Source organism: Equus przewalskii, chromosome 2 (genome assembly GCF_037783145.1).
Source record: "Equus przewalskii isolate Varuska chromosome 2, EquPr2, whole genome shotgun sequence".
NCBI classification, from domain to species: domain Eukaryota; kingdom Metazoa; phylum Chordata; class Mammalia; order Perissodactyla; family Equidae; genus Equus; species Equus przewalskii.
This window is the reverse complement of record NC_091832.1, coordinates 107,144,177-107,159,184: the sequence shown is the minus strand read 5'-3', so window position 1 is coordinate 107,159,184 and position 15,008 is coordinate 107,144,177. Positions and strand designations below refer to the sequence as shown.

The 15,008-nt window shown below is 40.6% G+C and overlaps 1 protein-coding gene across 7 annotated transcripts in view; it reads right to left on the bottom strand.

Annotated features, from left to right (window-relative positions):
- Positions 1–15,008, bottom strand: part of PRDM5 (PR/SET domain 5) — a 186,687-nt gene that overhangs the window by 28,432 nt on the left and 143,247 nt on the right. The window lies entirely within an intron of this gene.

The window sequence follows — 15,008 nt, the reverse complement described above, 5'->3', positions numbered from 1 at the left end:
CCGATACAGTTTTGTTCTGAAAGTAAATTTGATCTCAATCTTCTTTCACAAATGGGTGAGGGTTTTTTGTAATCTCTGGTGGTACTACACAGACTCCAGCAGGCCGATGTATACTTCAAACCTTCTGCCAAATACCATTCCCACCCCGCCAAATAAACCCACATACTATCATCAGCAGTAACCAGCAACAAATCAGATTTCACTTTTTTGGGTAAATAACGGTGACTTTTTACCTACTAGCTTCTGATTCTTTTGGGATCAGCATGATCCTTGAGAAGGTACTTCTCAGTAATTTATTTCAAGAACCATTACTAGTATGACCAACCATCCTCATTTACCTGGGATCAGCCATGTTTTAGCTCTCAATGTCCCACATCCCAGGAAACTCAGTGTGGGGCAAAAAGACAAGATAACGCCACGTTGGTTTCTATATTAAATAGCAACACCTGAATTTAGAAATAACAGCCCATTGTAATGTCCCATTTAGACACCATCCAGGGAACTCTATGGACCATCCCTGTAAATTTACTCAGCAGTCACGTGATAGGGCAATATACTAAAGAGGAAAGATTCTACCAACAGGAGGCCGCCTAAACTCCCCCGTCCTCTCTCCTGGTCTCTTATACCACCTACAAAGTCAGTCTATACTCTCACTGGCAGAATGAACTAGGCTACCCAGGAAAAGGACTGACGATCCCCACTGAGAAGAGTGGCTTCCCCCCCGAGCTGACAGCAGTTATGAGTCCTGGCGGCACAAGGACGAAGGATGGAAGGGAGGCTAAGAAAACCAGGGCTTCAGGGGGAAGGGCCAGGTTTTTGCTCAAGCCAAACAAAATGCTTTTTCCCTCAAGAAGGTGGTTTTTGTTTTGTTGTTTTGTTTAAAGGAAGAACATTTTGACAGAGAGAGCTACTTAGGAACTGTCAAAGTTACTCAGAAATTGTCCAACTCACTCCCTCAGAATATAGTAGGTAAAAGAAAAGACTCTTTGAATTGAGGCAATTTCCTTGTTTTTACTAAACTCCAAGTCACAGAGAAACTAATGGCATCACAGATCTCAATTCTGAACCATTCCTTTGCATACTGAGATGATCATGTTTTATTGTTTTGATTCTTTACATTTATTCCTTGGTGTAGATATACCAATCATTCAAACATATAAGAAAAGAAGTGCAGTATACTCTGAGAAATTTGTTCTCTCTCTTTCTATAACTGCAGTGACATGGCTTTTCTACTAGTAGCCTATATCCTCTAATCAAATCAACATAAATAATACACTTGGCAGAAGACTCAGTTAACATAATTCTAATTTTGCACACAAAGGAACTAAGCCACAATGAGGCCCAAATGCTCAGAGCAAGTTCAGTGAGTGCATGCGTTTTTTTTCCTATCAAATAAAGCACAGAACCAATCTCCAAAGACCTCTCTCCAGACAGGGATGAAAGGACATACACTGGTCATCTCAAGACACAAAAATGAGAGTGGGAATGTGGACTAAAGCAGGTCTCTGGGGCCTCAAGCCCAGAACTGCACGAAAGAGAACAGACATTTCGCAGGCAGCAGCCACAGCCCTGGCAACAGCTCTTAACAGGACAGATGTTGGAAAACTCACTCATGTCCTGCCAATGGGGAAATAGAAACAGAATTTAATACTTAAAAAATTCCAAAGTCAGCCATTGAGTCATAGATTTCTTGGTGATAAACTGTCCCGTATGTTAAAGACTATATTGTAGATGGTATGTCATTTTTTTGGCAATGACTTGGTACACTGTTTACATGTCTAAAAACACATGTTAATCTTAGTTCCTTCCCTTCTGTTGCCTTTACAAAGCTAAATATATATAATAGATCCAAAGCAGTCAGGCACATCACTTTCCAGCAAAATGTTAATTTTAACTTATACTGGCACAGTGAACCAAATATGTCCATTCACTGAATAGAAGGAGTAGCTGGAACAGCAAACCACACACATGAGAAAGGTGCATGTATATTTGTACATGTATTTATATGTGTGACATATATATATATACAGATTTGATATATATATGATGACAAAAATTTGAGTTAAATGGAATTAATTTACTGTAACGCATATTTATTGAGACCAGTCCTGGGGAAACCTCTAGAATTGTCCCCACTGATGTGCCAAGTTCTGGGGCTGGGATCCAGCCTGCATCTAGCATGAATATTCAGGGACGTTTGAGACCTGGGTCAAGTCCAGTGCCATAGACTTTAGGGCCGGGCAGCCAGGCACTCAGGGGGCCTCAAGGGTAGTCCTAACACTTAAGAAGGTTCTCAAATGTCTATCACTTCTTACTGAAGCAGAAAGTGCTTTACACTCTGAAAGTACCACTGAGGAACCTCAGACCATCAGTTTTCCATCATGATAAGTATCGGTCCTTGGATGAGTGGTTTATGTCACTCACAACTTGCCCAAGCTCAACCACTGACCCTGGAGTGAAAAGCTTCAGATCTGATTACCAGTCCCCAAAGGCTCTTGCCCATTCCTCCTGCTTCAGGATCTCCAGAACACCACGTCTCGAATCAGTAATCCATCCCATGCATCTGTTACAATCCCACATCAAGGTCACAAGCAATCAGCACTATCATAATCACTGTAAATCAGAGTTTTATAAAGGAAAAGAAAAACCCTAGGAACACAAGCCACCTGTCTGATATGTCCTTAAAGTATAAATAACATTTAGTGACAAAACGTATTTGAGAAATTGCTCTCAATTCTGGTTTATATTATTTCTACTTACAATCTTGAGCATAGAATGATATAGGAAACTAAATTGAAAAAATAAATATATGTAAATATTATATATTTATATATTTTATATATTTATAAAGTTATATAATGTTAAATATTTATTTTATATTTAATTATATATAAACTATATCTTATACAATTATATACTTATATAGAATATTATATATAAATATATATCTTCTTTCTGATTCTGATTCCACACAATAATGATTTCAGAGAACACTTAGTTACATTTAATGGTATGCAAATATTCATAAAAATAAAAAGACCAATTGGTTTTTTCTTTAAGTGAATGTCTGCTTTCATTTTGCTGGGACATGATATCACAGAACTTGGTATATTCATTTCTTTTGTACAAACTCTTATCTTTCACTTTCCCGCCAAGCAACACGCACGCCATGGACATATTCTGTCTAGTGTTGCGTTAGAGGCATGGCATTAACCCTTGAATATTCATCCTTAAATACTTTCTAGAAGAACTGAAGGCACAAGAAAAGGGAGCATCCTCATTACAGATTTCCCATAATGAGGAGATCAACTTACTAAATAGAAAACATACACGAGAAATACGATTTAACTGGAGCATACCTAAATCTGTGACTAGAAAAAAAAAGAATTCACAATTGAGAACAGAACTGAAGGTAAGATGAGAACAAAGGTAAAGAGTGGAATTTTACAAGTACGTGTTTAAATATTCCTCTGAGCTCAAGCCTGCCCGGAAGCTATGACTCTAGGACCCAGAAAGGGGATTTTCTCTCCAGTGAGTCGGGATTGTCACCGAGCGTAAGGATTTAGTCTTAAGCATAAACTGAAGAAAGAGACAGTCTCCATGTTTCTTGGGTAAGCAGGTTTTTACTTCAATATAAGTACAGTTTGGGTCAGTCAAACTGTAAATGATATTCACATTCTTAGAAGCACTAACTGTCTCTTTTGAAGTGAAAAAATAAAGAAATCAAAGAATAAAGCTTCTTTTATGGAGAAAAAGGGAACATCCATAACTATAACTTAAACTCAAACCAAAATAAATGACCTCTATCCTAAAGGCCCTCTGTTTCTTTCAAGAATTTAAGAATAATTTCCACTATAATACCCAGAAATACTGAAATCAAAGCATTTAAAAAACAGTCACAACCTCCTTGAGATGAAGGCAATACGACTGAAAGGCCCGATATCTCCTTCGAAGCCACAGTTCACACGGCCTGACCGCTGACCTTGATATCAACCTGCCACGTGACCTACTGTGAGTCCTGCTTGGCCTAGATGTATCTTCCTGGAAGAGAATTATACCTAAAATAGCCATCTTCAAGGATCTGAAACATTTTTACACTGAAAATGCTGTTTTAATCCCAATGATGCAGAGAAACTGCAATATGAGGGATTTAGGTAAAATGTGAGGAGCGAATCTCTCTCTACAGTGAAATTTCACTTATTAAAACGGATTCCAAGGGATAAGAAATATCCCTCCCTGTTAGCTTTCAAAATATTAACAATATTTTACTGCAAATAGCTTAAAAAACGCAAGTGAAGGGAGAATGCCTGTAGAGGTCATACTGGTACTGCTGAATAATTTTCTATGAGGGGTGTCTTTGTGACAGTTGTCTTGGAGCATTCTCCGGTAAGACACTTTACAGCATGGATCCTGGGGACCCTGCAGTGGGGGGCAGGGAGGGTGGGGAGCAGTGGACTCAGGAGGTGCTGCAGCAGCAAAGAGCTGTTTTTGAACTGAATGAGAAATCAACACCAGCTTTCTTAGAATTCTCGTAAAAGATTTGTTCATACAATATGGGACATAATCCTTTGGAACTTCTGAATAGATATTTACAAAATAATAAAGAATATGGTCTTTAGTTATGAAGAGATCTAACTTCCAATCTGTGTGCTGCCCATTACTAGCTGTATGACTCTGGACAAGCTGCTTCACCTCTCCCAGCCTTACTCTCATGTGTAACGTGAGATATTATACCTATGTCGTAGGATTTTGCTTATCATAATGCTTGGCCATAATAAGAATTCAATAAGCATATTTTATATATTATATTAACCTGCCTTCTTTTAGGTATTATCAAAATATGCATAGGAATAATACCATTCAAAATTGAAAAAGGCACACAAATTTTGAAAACTTAACTGGGGTGATTTTATGAAGAAAGGAAATTATGTATGAACCTCAATACAGCATTGTTCTTGAAATCTATTAATGAGACCTTCATAAAAACAGGGTCCTTTATTTCAAGAGTCTTATGATACTTCAGTAATTAAATCTCCTGAATAGAGTGCAAGATGAATATAAAATTCTCTGAGAGAAAATAGTATAGAAAATATATTACTTTTCTAAGAAGAATGGTCCTACTTCTTTTAAAAATTAATTGTATATTGCCTATCTTAAAAACAAAGAAAAATTCTCTTTATTCATTTCAAACAGCACGTACTTTCCTCTAAATCCTGAAGTATATTATTAAAGTCTAAAGATAATATTGTGGTGGCAAAGCAGCAATCAGCTTAAATGCTAAATATTTATAGAGATTTATTTTAGCTAAATCTGAAACTGCTCTACATATACTCTTTGTTGATATACCAAGTTCACAAAGGGGTTCAGCAGACATCTCTGAAACAACTACATTATTATTACAAACAGGGCTACCCAAGCCAGGAGATGACATTACCCCGTCCCAGCCCTTACAGGAACAGGTTCAATTGGATATAGGAACCCCCAGACAATGTATCAAGTTTCCACTGAGGGTGCCATGGGAAATGAAGAGACAGTTGGACTAAAACGCCACTGATCTAAAGTCCCATGATTTGCACTTATTGAATTGACACTGAATAGTCAGTTCAATAAATACCTAATGAGTTCTTACTGCGTGTCGCCGAGGCCTTGCAGTTCCACCAAGACGCGAGACATTTTCTCAAGGGCTGGGTAATCTGAGGGAGAAAGTGACACAGAGGCAAGCGCAGTACAAGGTGGAACATACTATGACAGTACATAGGAGCCCTTGGTCATCCAGCTATGGGATGGATGGTCAGAAAATGAGGGAGGGGTCAATTCAACTAAGCAGAGATCTTTTTAAAAAATCTATTTATGAGTAGAAAGCCAGGTGACAAAGCAGACATTCCAGTCAGAACAAGCGTAAAAGCACTGCATCGAGAAAGAGAACGGCATGAAATTTGGGATGGTAGGTAACATTGGGAAACACTCTGCCTTGTATTTATTCCCCTTTTTTAGGAATAGAAACTAATTTTATTTAGTGTGGCAACAAGCTCAAGAGAAGAAGATAGCTCCAGAATCCCTCATAGCTATGTGTGGTCATGCGACATTGTTCTGGCCAGTAAGAGGCAAGTGGAAGTTGAATGGAACTTCAAGAAAGCTCGTAAATGGAAGTGAAATCAGCTTGGCCACATCCCCAGGTCCCTCCCTGCCTCCTCTTTCCTGTCGCCTGGAATGAGGATGTGACAGTAGGACGACCAACAGACATCCTGAACCTCGGATCCTTGACAATGGAAGCCACGTGCTGTGAACGGAGAAGCAGAAAAACGAAGGCAGCCCTGATGATTTTGTGAAAGCTGCCAAACTACCAAACTAGTTCAGGACTGCCTGCCTCTGGACAGTATGAAGAAACCCCTACTTGTTTAATTAAGACACCAGAGTTGGGTCTCTGAGACCAGCAACAGAAGCAATTCCTGAACCGAGGTTGCTGAAACAGTAAGAGAATAATTCTGTGAGTGGGAGGCTGAAGCTGTAATGGTCACTATAGCTGAGACATTCAAGAAACTGACTACATATGTATGTGTGATGAGGTATTCAGATTGATTTTCAACTGTCTGAAAACAAGGGTAGGAGTGAGTGAATTAAGAGGAACTTCTCAAGTCTTCCATGAACGCATAGAGATTATCTAAAGATTGGTAGCTGAAATTAAAAAGGTAGAAGTTACATAGTCTATTTTCTATTCTTAATACTAAGTATATCATACATAGTTTACATGATTATTGGGAAGATTTCAAGATTAGAGTACAAATATGTAAGTATCCAACTCAGTGTACAGTATATAATGGTCAATAAATAGTCATTCATTCTAAAATGTACTTATTTAGTAATTACACAATTTATGTTTTATATATTTTTAGAAACTTCATCCTTCCCACATTAATAAAGACTTATTTACAAGGTTTCCAATCTTTACAGAGAAGATACATTCCAATAATAATAATAATATAAATTCCTAACTATTAAGTGAATTCTATTTTCCCAGTAACTTATATTTTAAAATCAGATGCATTGCTTGAAAATAACTTTGCTCTCTGAGGTACTAAAAGACAAAACAATACGCAGGTCATTTCACAATAAGATATTTTTAGAAGAGGTAATAATTTTATATGAAATATTACTAAAACCCAAAATATAACAACTGTAAAATGATATACTATACCTACTCTATGACCGAAACCATTACTGTTTCCCTTTAATTTCATGACCAAACGGATTTGAGGCAGGATAACGTCAAAAAAGACCTCAGAGAGAGAGAAGTTTCTGGACTTGTGGATAACTAGCTATACCAATCTGACTTAAATTCGCTTATTTCTAAATGAGAGAGTTGGATCATGGCTTTCCAGCCATAATATTCTGTGATTCCAGACTGTACTAAAAATAAGTCACGAACTGCGAAGGAATTTCAGACATGTTGTGCCCTATATTTTGTTCTCACAGTAATAACTACAGCCTTAGCAATTAAGTTATAGTTTATTAGTCTTAACCTGCAAGATAGTTTTTGTAACGTATAAAAAGTGAAAAAAGATGTTAGTTCAGGGGATAGAGTTGCTTGGAGTGAACATCTGTCTTTATTTCACAGTTTTGTATTTCTAATAAGCAGGAGATGCCCAGGATATTTTTGTTTCTCTTCTCCCTTCATTCCCTCACTGGGGAAAAAGAAAAGCCTGTGTTGACTCATTACGACCCACAGCATCAATGGTACCTCCCTGTCTCAGCACAGAAAGCTCCTCACTCTCTTATGCAACCTGCCCACGCCCAACCTACGCTCCCATTCTGTCCAACACACACACTGGGTTCCACCACTGAGTTTCTCAGCAACTCACACATCACAACTTCACAACTTTGCACATTGCACTCAGCTGATTTGGCACGGCCCACCCCCAACTCTGTTGCTTTTCCTAGAAAACTCATAATCACGCTTTCTGACCCAATTCAAACTTCTCCAGTGAACTCTCCCTGCTCTCCCCCGGGGAAAGTTAGCTGCTATGTTGTCCATGTTCCAATGTTCCCATCACACATTGTGCCTCTCTCTGAAAGAAGGTCTAATTTAATCAGGTAAGTGTCCGTCTCCCTTCCTCGGTACGCACAGAACTCCTGGCGGCTGAGACCAGGTCTTAGAAATTTTGTCGTTTCAACATCAGGGAAGGTCTATTTAGAAAGTCCATTGTGACAGGAAAGATACAGAAATACTAATAAGGATAAGTGTACAATTATAAGACGCACAATTACATTGCTGAATGACTGAATGAATAATGAATGAACTAAGGAAAAAAGAACATGAAAACTATGACACAAAAGTGAAAAAAGTGAGCTAATATAGTATAATTAAGGTATCAGTAAAAGTCCATGGCAGAGGTGGCAGCGAAGGCTGCACAGAAAGTGATGGCTGACCAGCTCTAAGGAGAGCCACATCTTCACAAGAGGAAGAGGGAGAGGATTAAAAAGAAAGAGGCCAGGAAACAGGATTATGTTACGTGTACCCTTAGGAAATACTGAAGCAGATGTTCAAAAACGTGGCAAGCTTTGGGAGGACACGTGCTCCAGCCTGGCTGAAGCCCAGAGTGCGTGTGTGCTCACGGAGAGAAGGGCGGACATGGGCAGGCGGCCCGGCCAGGAGGGCACCGGGCACCTCAGGCTACGCCGTCTGGGCGCCAGTCTGCAGGCCTTGAGGAGCCACTCTGGGGTTGCTTCTGTTTGTTTTGTTTTCTTTAGTAACTGAGACACATCAAAGTCGACCTTTTTAAGTATTATTGTGGCAGCCGGACATGGGATGGATTAGACTAGGATTTCTTAAATTGTTTTGTAGACACTAGACCCAGTGAGATGTAGAAGAATGAACACACACACACACACACACACACACACACACACATACACACACTCATATACTCGCTCTGCTGAAATTATCTTGGCAAATACTAGGTTACACAAACTATGAGAACTGTCTTTTCTGCTGGACTTCTCCGAACCTGTAACATGCTTATAGACTGCGGGCCTCCAAGAGGAAGACGGCGCGTGTGACTTTCCGCGAAATGCTGCAATTCTTCCTCTCCCTTGGCTTTGGTGCCACCTCTTTCCCTTGGTTCTCCTTCAGCCTCTCGGCTGCTCCTTGGTTTCCTTTTGAAGCATCTTCTGCTGCTCAGCCATTTTCTGTTCATTCGGTGGAGACTTCACGAGTGAGCTTTCTCCTCCCGCGGAGTACCTCTCACCCCTGTCTCTCCTGACAGCTTTCTCGGCCTGCGTCTGTCTCCTACAGCGAGGCAGGTGCCCTGCTCTGTGGGTTTACAGCTCCCTTGGGTCAGTTCTCTCAGGGTCCTTGCCAGGCGCTATCTGACCAGCTTCTCCCCCCAAATCCTTCAGGGCCAGAACTTTTTCTAAACCCTTCCTTGAATACACAGCACGTAACACAGAAGTTGACTCAATAAAATTATTTGGCCAACTGAGCTCAGCAACTCGTCGAAATCTTAAAAAGCTGTAATTAGAAACACACCACATTACTCAAAGTTTCTTTAATCAGGAGTTCTCTACATATGCAACAACTGTTTGAAGTCACTGTTAAGCAAAGTTAAATAAAAACTGTCACAGAGTTCCCTAACATAAATTCTTTTTTTAGATTTTTAGACATTATGTGAGATTATCAAGAAAGGCCAGATGTCATCATAAGTATTTGCAACTTACAACACAGGGATCTGATTTAATTTCTATTGTTCAGGATAATAGCAACATAAGTTAACCCAATATTCCATAAATAATCCCTTCAAATGACATTCTGTCTGAATTTTACATTGCTCATAAACGCAAATGATAAGCAGCTCAAAGCTTCACCAACACTTCAGTTAAAATATCACGTTGATCCCAGCTGTGGTGATAGTCCCTGAGGACTTGTGACAGATGACAATAAAAAAGGGCACTTATATGATATTCATCTTTGTGTTACTGTACCCTACTGGAGGAGGAAAGAGTGGATCACTTAAGTTTGGAACAGCTCTCCAGTCAGGTCTGGAAGGTAGGTGGGAGATAGAGCCTTCTGATTTTAGACACAGACTTTTTTTTTTTTGCATTTTGGTGAGGAAGATTGGCCCTGAGCTAACATCTGTTGCCAATCTTCCTCTTTTTGCTTAAGGAAGATTGTCTCTGAGCTAACATCTGTGCCAATCTTCCTCACTCCTTTTATCTCCCCAAAGCCCCAGCACATAGTTGTATATCCCAGTTGCAAGACTTTAGGCACAGATATTTAATTCCTTGTTCTAAAGCAATGGGAAAAAGAAGGCAGACCAAATGCAGACTAAGAAAAGGCCACTGGAAAAGTCTTCACTGTTTCTCCAGGGATGGTTTGCCTGGGAGTATTTTCCTGAAACGCTCTCTTATCCCTGCCCCAAACTACCTGGGCAGAAAAATCGAGAGTTATCAGCAGGCTGAGGAGAGTCCAAGGAACCACTGAGCGCTGAGGAGAACCAAAGAACAGAAAGATCTCTAAGATGGAAGAGCAAAGTTACTTGATGATCAGAGTGGGGCTAGAACTGGCCAGTAGTCAGTGAGAAGCAAAGAACTTAGCAGGACCTGAAAAAGCCAGAACTCTGAGGCCCCTGACCTTCAAGGGCTTCTCAACAGCCCTGACAGTTAAGTCCAAACACTTTCCTCCTGCAGCCAAAGAGCCGTCATCGTGTGTCCTCTGCTCACCTTGAAAGCCTCTTTTTTCACTACATCCTCTATATACACCGAGGTCCATCACATGAAATTACCTGAAACTCACAGGCACCTTGTGCTATATATATTCCACCATGTACCCCTACTGCCTCGTACAGCCCTGGCACACGGTACGCTTCATAAATACCCAGGATCTAAGAGGGACAGCTTTAGATCTAGGGTCACAACCTCAAAGCCTTGGCATGGCGATATACTGTGAATAGTTGTAAAGTGATTTCTCATTAATAATAAAGTACAACAGCTTGTAAATGATCTACTTCCTTTTCTACAAATGAGTTGGGTTTTCATGTTAGCTTCTAACAAAATCATACTCACTCATTTCCGCCCCAGATGCTGTCCTGTGTGAGCAATAAGCAGCAGCAGTTAAGGCTGGAGCTTGAAGAAGTGCAGGGTCCACGTGTGGCCTGAGGCACACGGCCCACCTGAGCTTCGTCTGTCAGGTGTGTCAGGGCAGATAAACTGAGTGGGAACGGCTCCATCAGAGGACCACAGACCTCTGAGAACAAAGTCTTTACAGACAAGATGACAAGAACAGCCCAAGAAGGTAACAAGGGAAAAGTGGGCCCAGTGCACACGGAACGTCAAGCACAGAGCAACAGGCGTGCAGTCACCTATTCCTGGCCCGACAGAGAGAACTGCCTCCCTCTCATGGTGACGTGGAGACGTGCAGAGGAGCAGATGTGACAGAAGAAGACAACCAGCGCAACAAAGAAGAACCACTGTGAGACAGGAGAGGGCCATGCCAAAGGCCCCAGCACCTCAGGACTGGTTTGGTGTCCGGTTGGATACTGGGGACCCAGTACTTTCTCGCTTCATCACTTTGCACACTTGTTATAATTTATTATTTAAAATAATGTCTTTAGTGTTCATCTCTGCTGATGGATTCAAGGCAGGGCCTCGGACACTCAGTCTCCAGCACAGAATGGGCACATCACAAATATGTGCTGAACGCACCCACTCTTGTCTTCTCACAGCTTCTGAGCAAGGGAAGGAATAGCTGATGAAGCAAGAATTACACTTACTTTGATAAACAGACTGTGAGCTCCACTGAGGGCAGGGACAAGGTTAGGTCTGTTTATCACTATATTCAGCTTGTTGTGCACTGCAGTCATTCAATAAATGTTTGTTGAATAAATGAATGAGTGAATTCAGACACCTTACTTAGCTATATTTAGCTATATATTTGCTGAGTTAATTTGGTAAACTTAATATAGTTTACTTCGGATATAATTCCACTTCATTCACTCAAAAAATCTGATAGCCCACTAGGTGCCAGGCACACAGATGCTGGGGGAAAGGAGGTATAAGAATCCTGTCCACATGGAAGGCAAACCTAAAAAGCAGGAACATAACAACAAACCATAACAATAAATTTATTAAATTCACAAACAGAGTATTTAAACACTTAAACCCATGATTGCATTTGCCAGACCACTAGCCCCCGCAACAAGAATTACACACCAAAGGCCCCAAACAGGTCTCATTCCTGATTTTAATTCTGATGGATAACTCAGTTTTAGACTTTCTGGTTGTCATTTAACCTTCTAAAAAGTACTGAAGAGACATTGTTATGATGGTGATGAGACTATTTGCTTCAGCCATCCCAATATCACACCAATTATAAGGCCTACTATTTAAAAAGACAGCTCTTAATTGACCTCCTTTATACAAATTAGTGGTACACAAGCAAATCTGCCATCAGACTTTGGATCTATGAATTCAATAGCATATAAAGTATCACGAGAGCCTTAAAGTTCACTCGTTTCCAGGTCTCTAGAATCTTTTTCAGAACAGCATATGCCTTTCTAAACAATTGTTAGTAGTATTTTTTAAACTGAATCTTAAGAATTACATTTTTCCAGTCACAAAATCCAGCTCCAATTGCTCCAGGATGACGTCATGATCCAACAGCTAGCTTCTATTTAGGAACATTACGTAAGTGCTCGCTTTAACACTTTGTCCAGAAACATCAACCACTTTAAAATACAGGAGCACATTACACACTGAAAATTGTACTTATTGAGTATTGTGCAATATTGAGCACTTGTTCCAGTTACCTCCTGCTGCATAATAAGCCGCCCCAAAACTGAGTGACCTAAATAAGTTACTATTTTTCAAGGTTTTGTGGATTGATTATGTATTTTTTTGGTGGGGGGTAGTGTTTATGGGTTTGTGGACTGACTGTTACAGAGGCATCAATTCTCTCTCTGAGTCTCTCTAGTAGTTGCAGTCTGTTGGCTGCAGCTGAAGCCATCTGAAGCCTCAACTGCCTTGGTGTCCAAAAAGGTTTATTCACATGGCTGGCGGTTTGTATTGGCTGTTGCGTGGAGTGCGAATCTGTGGCCTCTCCGCATGACTTGGGGTCCTCACAGCATGGTGGCTGGTTCCAAGAGATGCAGGTAAAAGCTGCAAGGTTTCTTATAACCTAGCCTCTGAGGTCCTAGACTATCACCTCTGCTGCATTCTACTAGTCAAGCAAGTCACTGTGGCCAGCCCAGACTCAAGGAAGGGAAGCCAGGCTCTACCTGTTGATTCGGAGAGCAGCAGGTGCATATAAGGAGGGAAGAAACTGATGACAACCATTTTGGAGACGACCTTATCACTCCACTATTATAACTAACGCACATTCTGTTTTAGATGGATAGCACTAGCTTTTTTTTCCCCCCCAAAATCAAGTTAAGCATAAAAAATATAGAATGAAAATCTAAGTGCCATTAAAAAACTCTGCAGAAAAATCACATTTGATGCTTAGGTCCAGTTCAATCCTTCACATCAATGTAACTCTACTCTTGTAACCCTAAAGATAGTGAAACAGAATTTAACTCCACAAAAGACTTTTGTCTGTTTTCCTATAGGATAATTTACCTACCCAATAAATTTGTCGAGAGTATGAAATCTAATTTATTTTAAGTTTTCACCTCTTTCTCTCAAAGCCTATGCAAATTCAGGGAACCACTCATCACATTTAGAATGCCTGGACCAGAAGTCCTAATCTTAGGAATGTTATTTGGTGTGCCAGGAAAGTATTCGTAACCAGGGACCTGAAAACTTCTTTGCTGGTGAGTTTAATAGAGCTGACTAGCTCAAGAGCATAGTTGCACAGAGAATAGGAAGAGGGGCACTCTGCCAAGTGGGTTGATGACCATCAAAAAGAATTTTCACAAAGAAGAAAATGGGAAAAGAAAAGGAGAAAACGATGCTTTCAATCCCCAAAAAGGAAGTTATTTTTCAAATGGTCTGATTTCCCCTTTTACAAAGGAAAGGCAGCTTACTGTGATAGAATAAGAATGTTCAGTTTCATGCAGGTATAGTTCCTGAGCCAAATAAAACACAATGGGATCTTAAAGCCATTTATCTTAAATGATTCGTTTGCAAGGCATATAAAATTCCCCAAGAAACATGCAAGTTCTAGAAACAATAAAAGTTTTATTAATTCCAAAACCAAATTAAAGATGTTTACAAAATAGTGGCAGTGAGCCACATCCTCTTGTTCCCACAGCACAAAAGCTGACGAAGTTTAGAAAAATAAGAAATGAAAACAAATTTCAAAGTTTCCTCTAAAATCCTAAGAAGCTTTTGAAGGAAATTATTAAATTTGTTTTAATCTCTTCCTCTTATCTAGATGTAAAAAATAGCTGAGCATGCTCCTCAGGCACTTGACCTATGCAAGCGCGACCCCAGCGCCGCCTCCTCCTCTCCCTCGACCTCTCTCTAAATCTACTAGCTACTCTTCCTGTCTCTACTGGAGCATCACCATCCCCTGAAGAGCCCCTTCTAGGCATCCGAAGATCATCCGGGACTCCGCCCTATCCTCCACCACCTGTATGCACCACACGTCCAAACCTCATCAGTACTATTTCAAAGGTGTCCCTCACATCTGTACCCTTCTCTCAAATTCCATGGCCACCTAGTATGGGCTCCTATCTAGCTCACTTGGCTCCAGCACGCCTCCTGACTGAGTGTCCCTGCCTTTAGTCCTGCCTCCTTCAACTCACCCTCGAGGAGGATGACTTCAGAGCAACCTTGCCAAAAGAGAGCTGATCATGTCACTCCCCTGCTCAAAACAAAACACAACACACGAAACGAAACGTGCTTCCAGGATTCATACCAACTCCTCAGTCCTAGCCTGTCTCAACTGCAGTCAGACTTCAACACGCATCCTCAGACAGTCACAGGGACCGGGCCCCCCTGACTGCATCGGGAGGTACCTCTTTCACTTTGCCCCTGTGGTTACGAGCACCCAGCATGCCCTCCTCCATATTTCT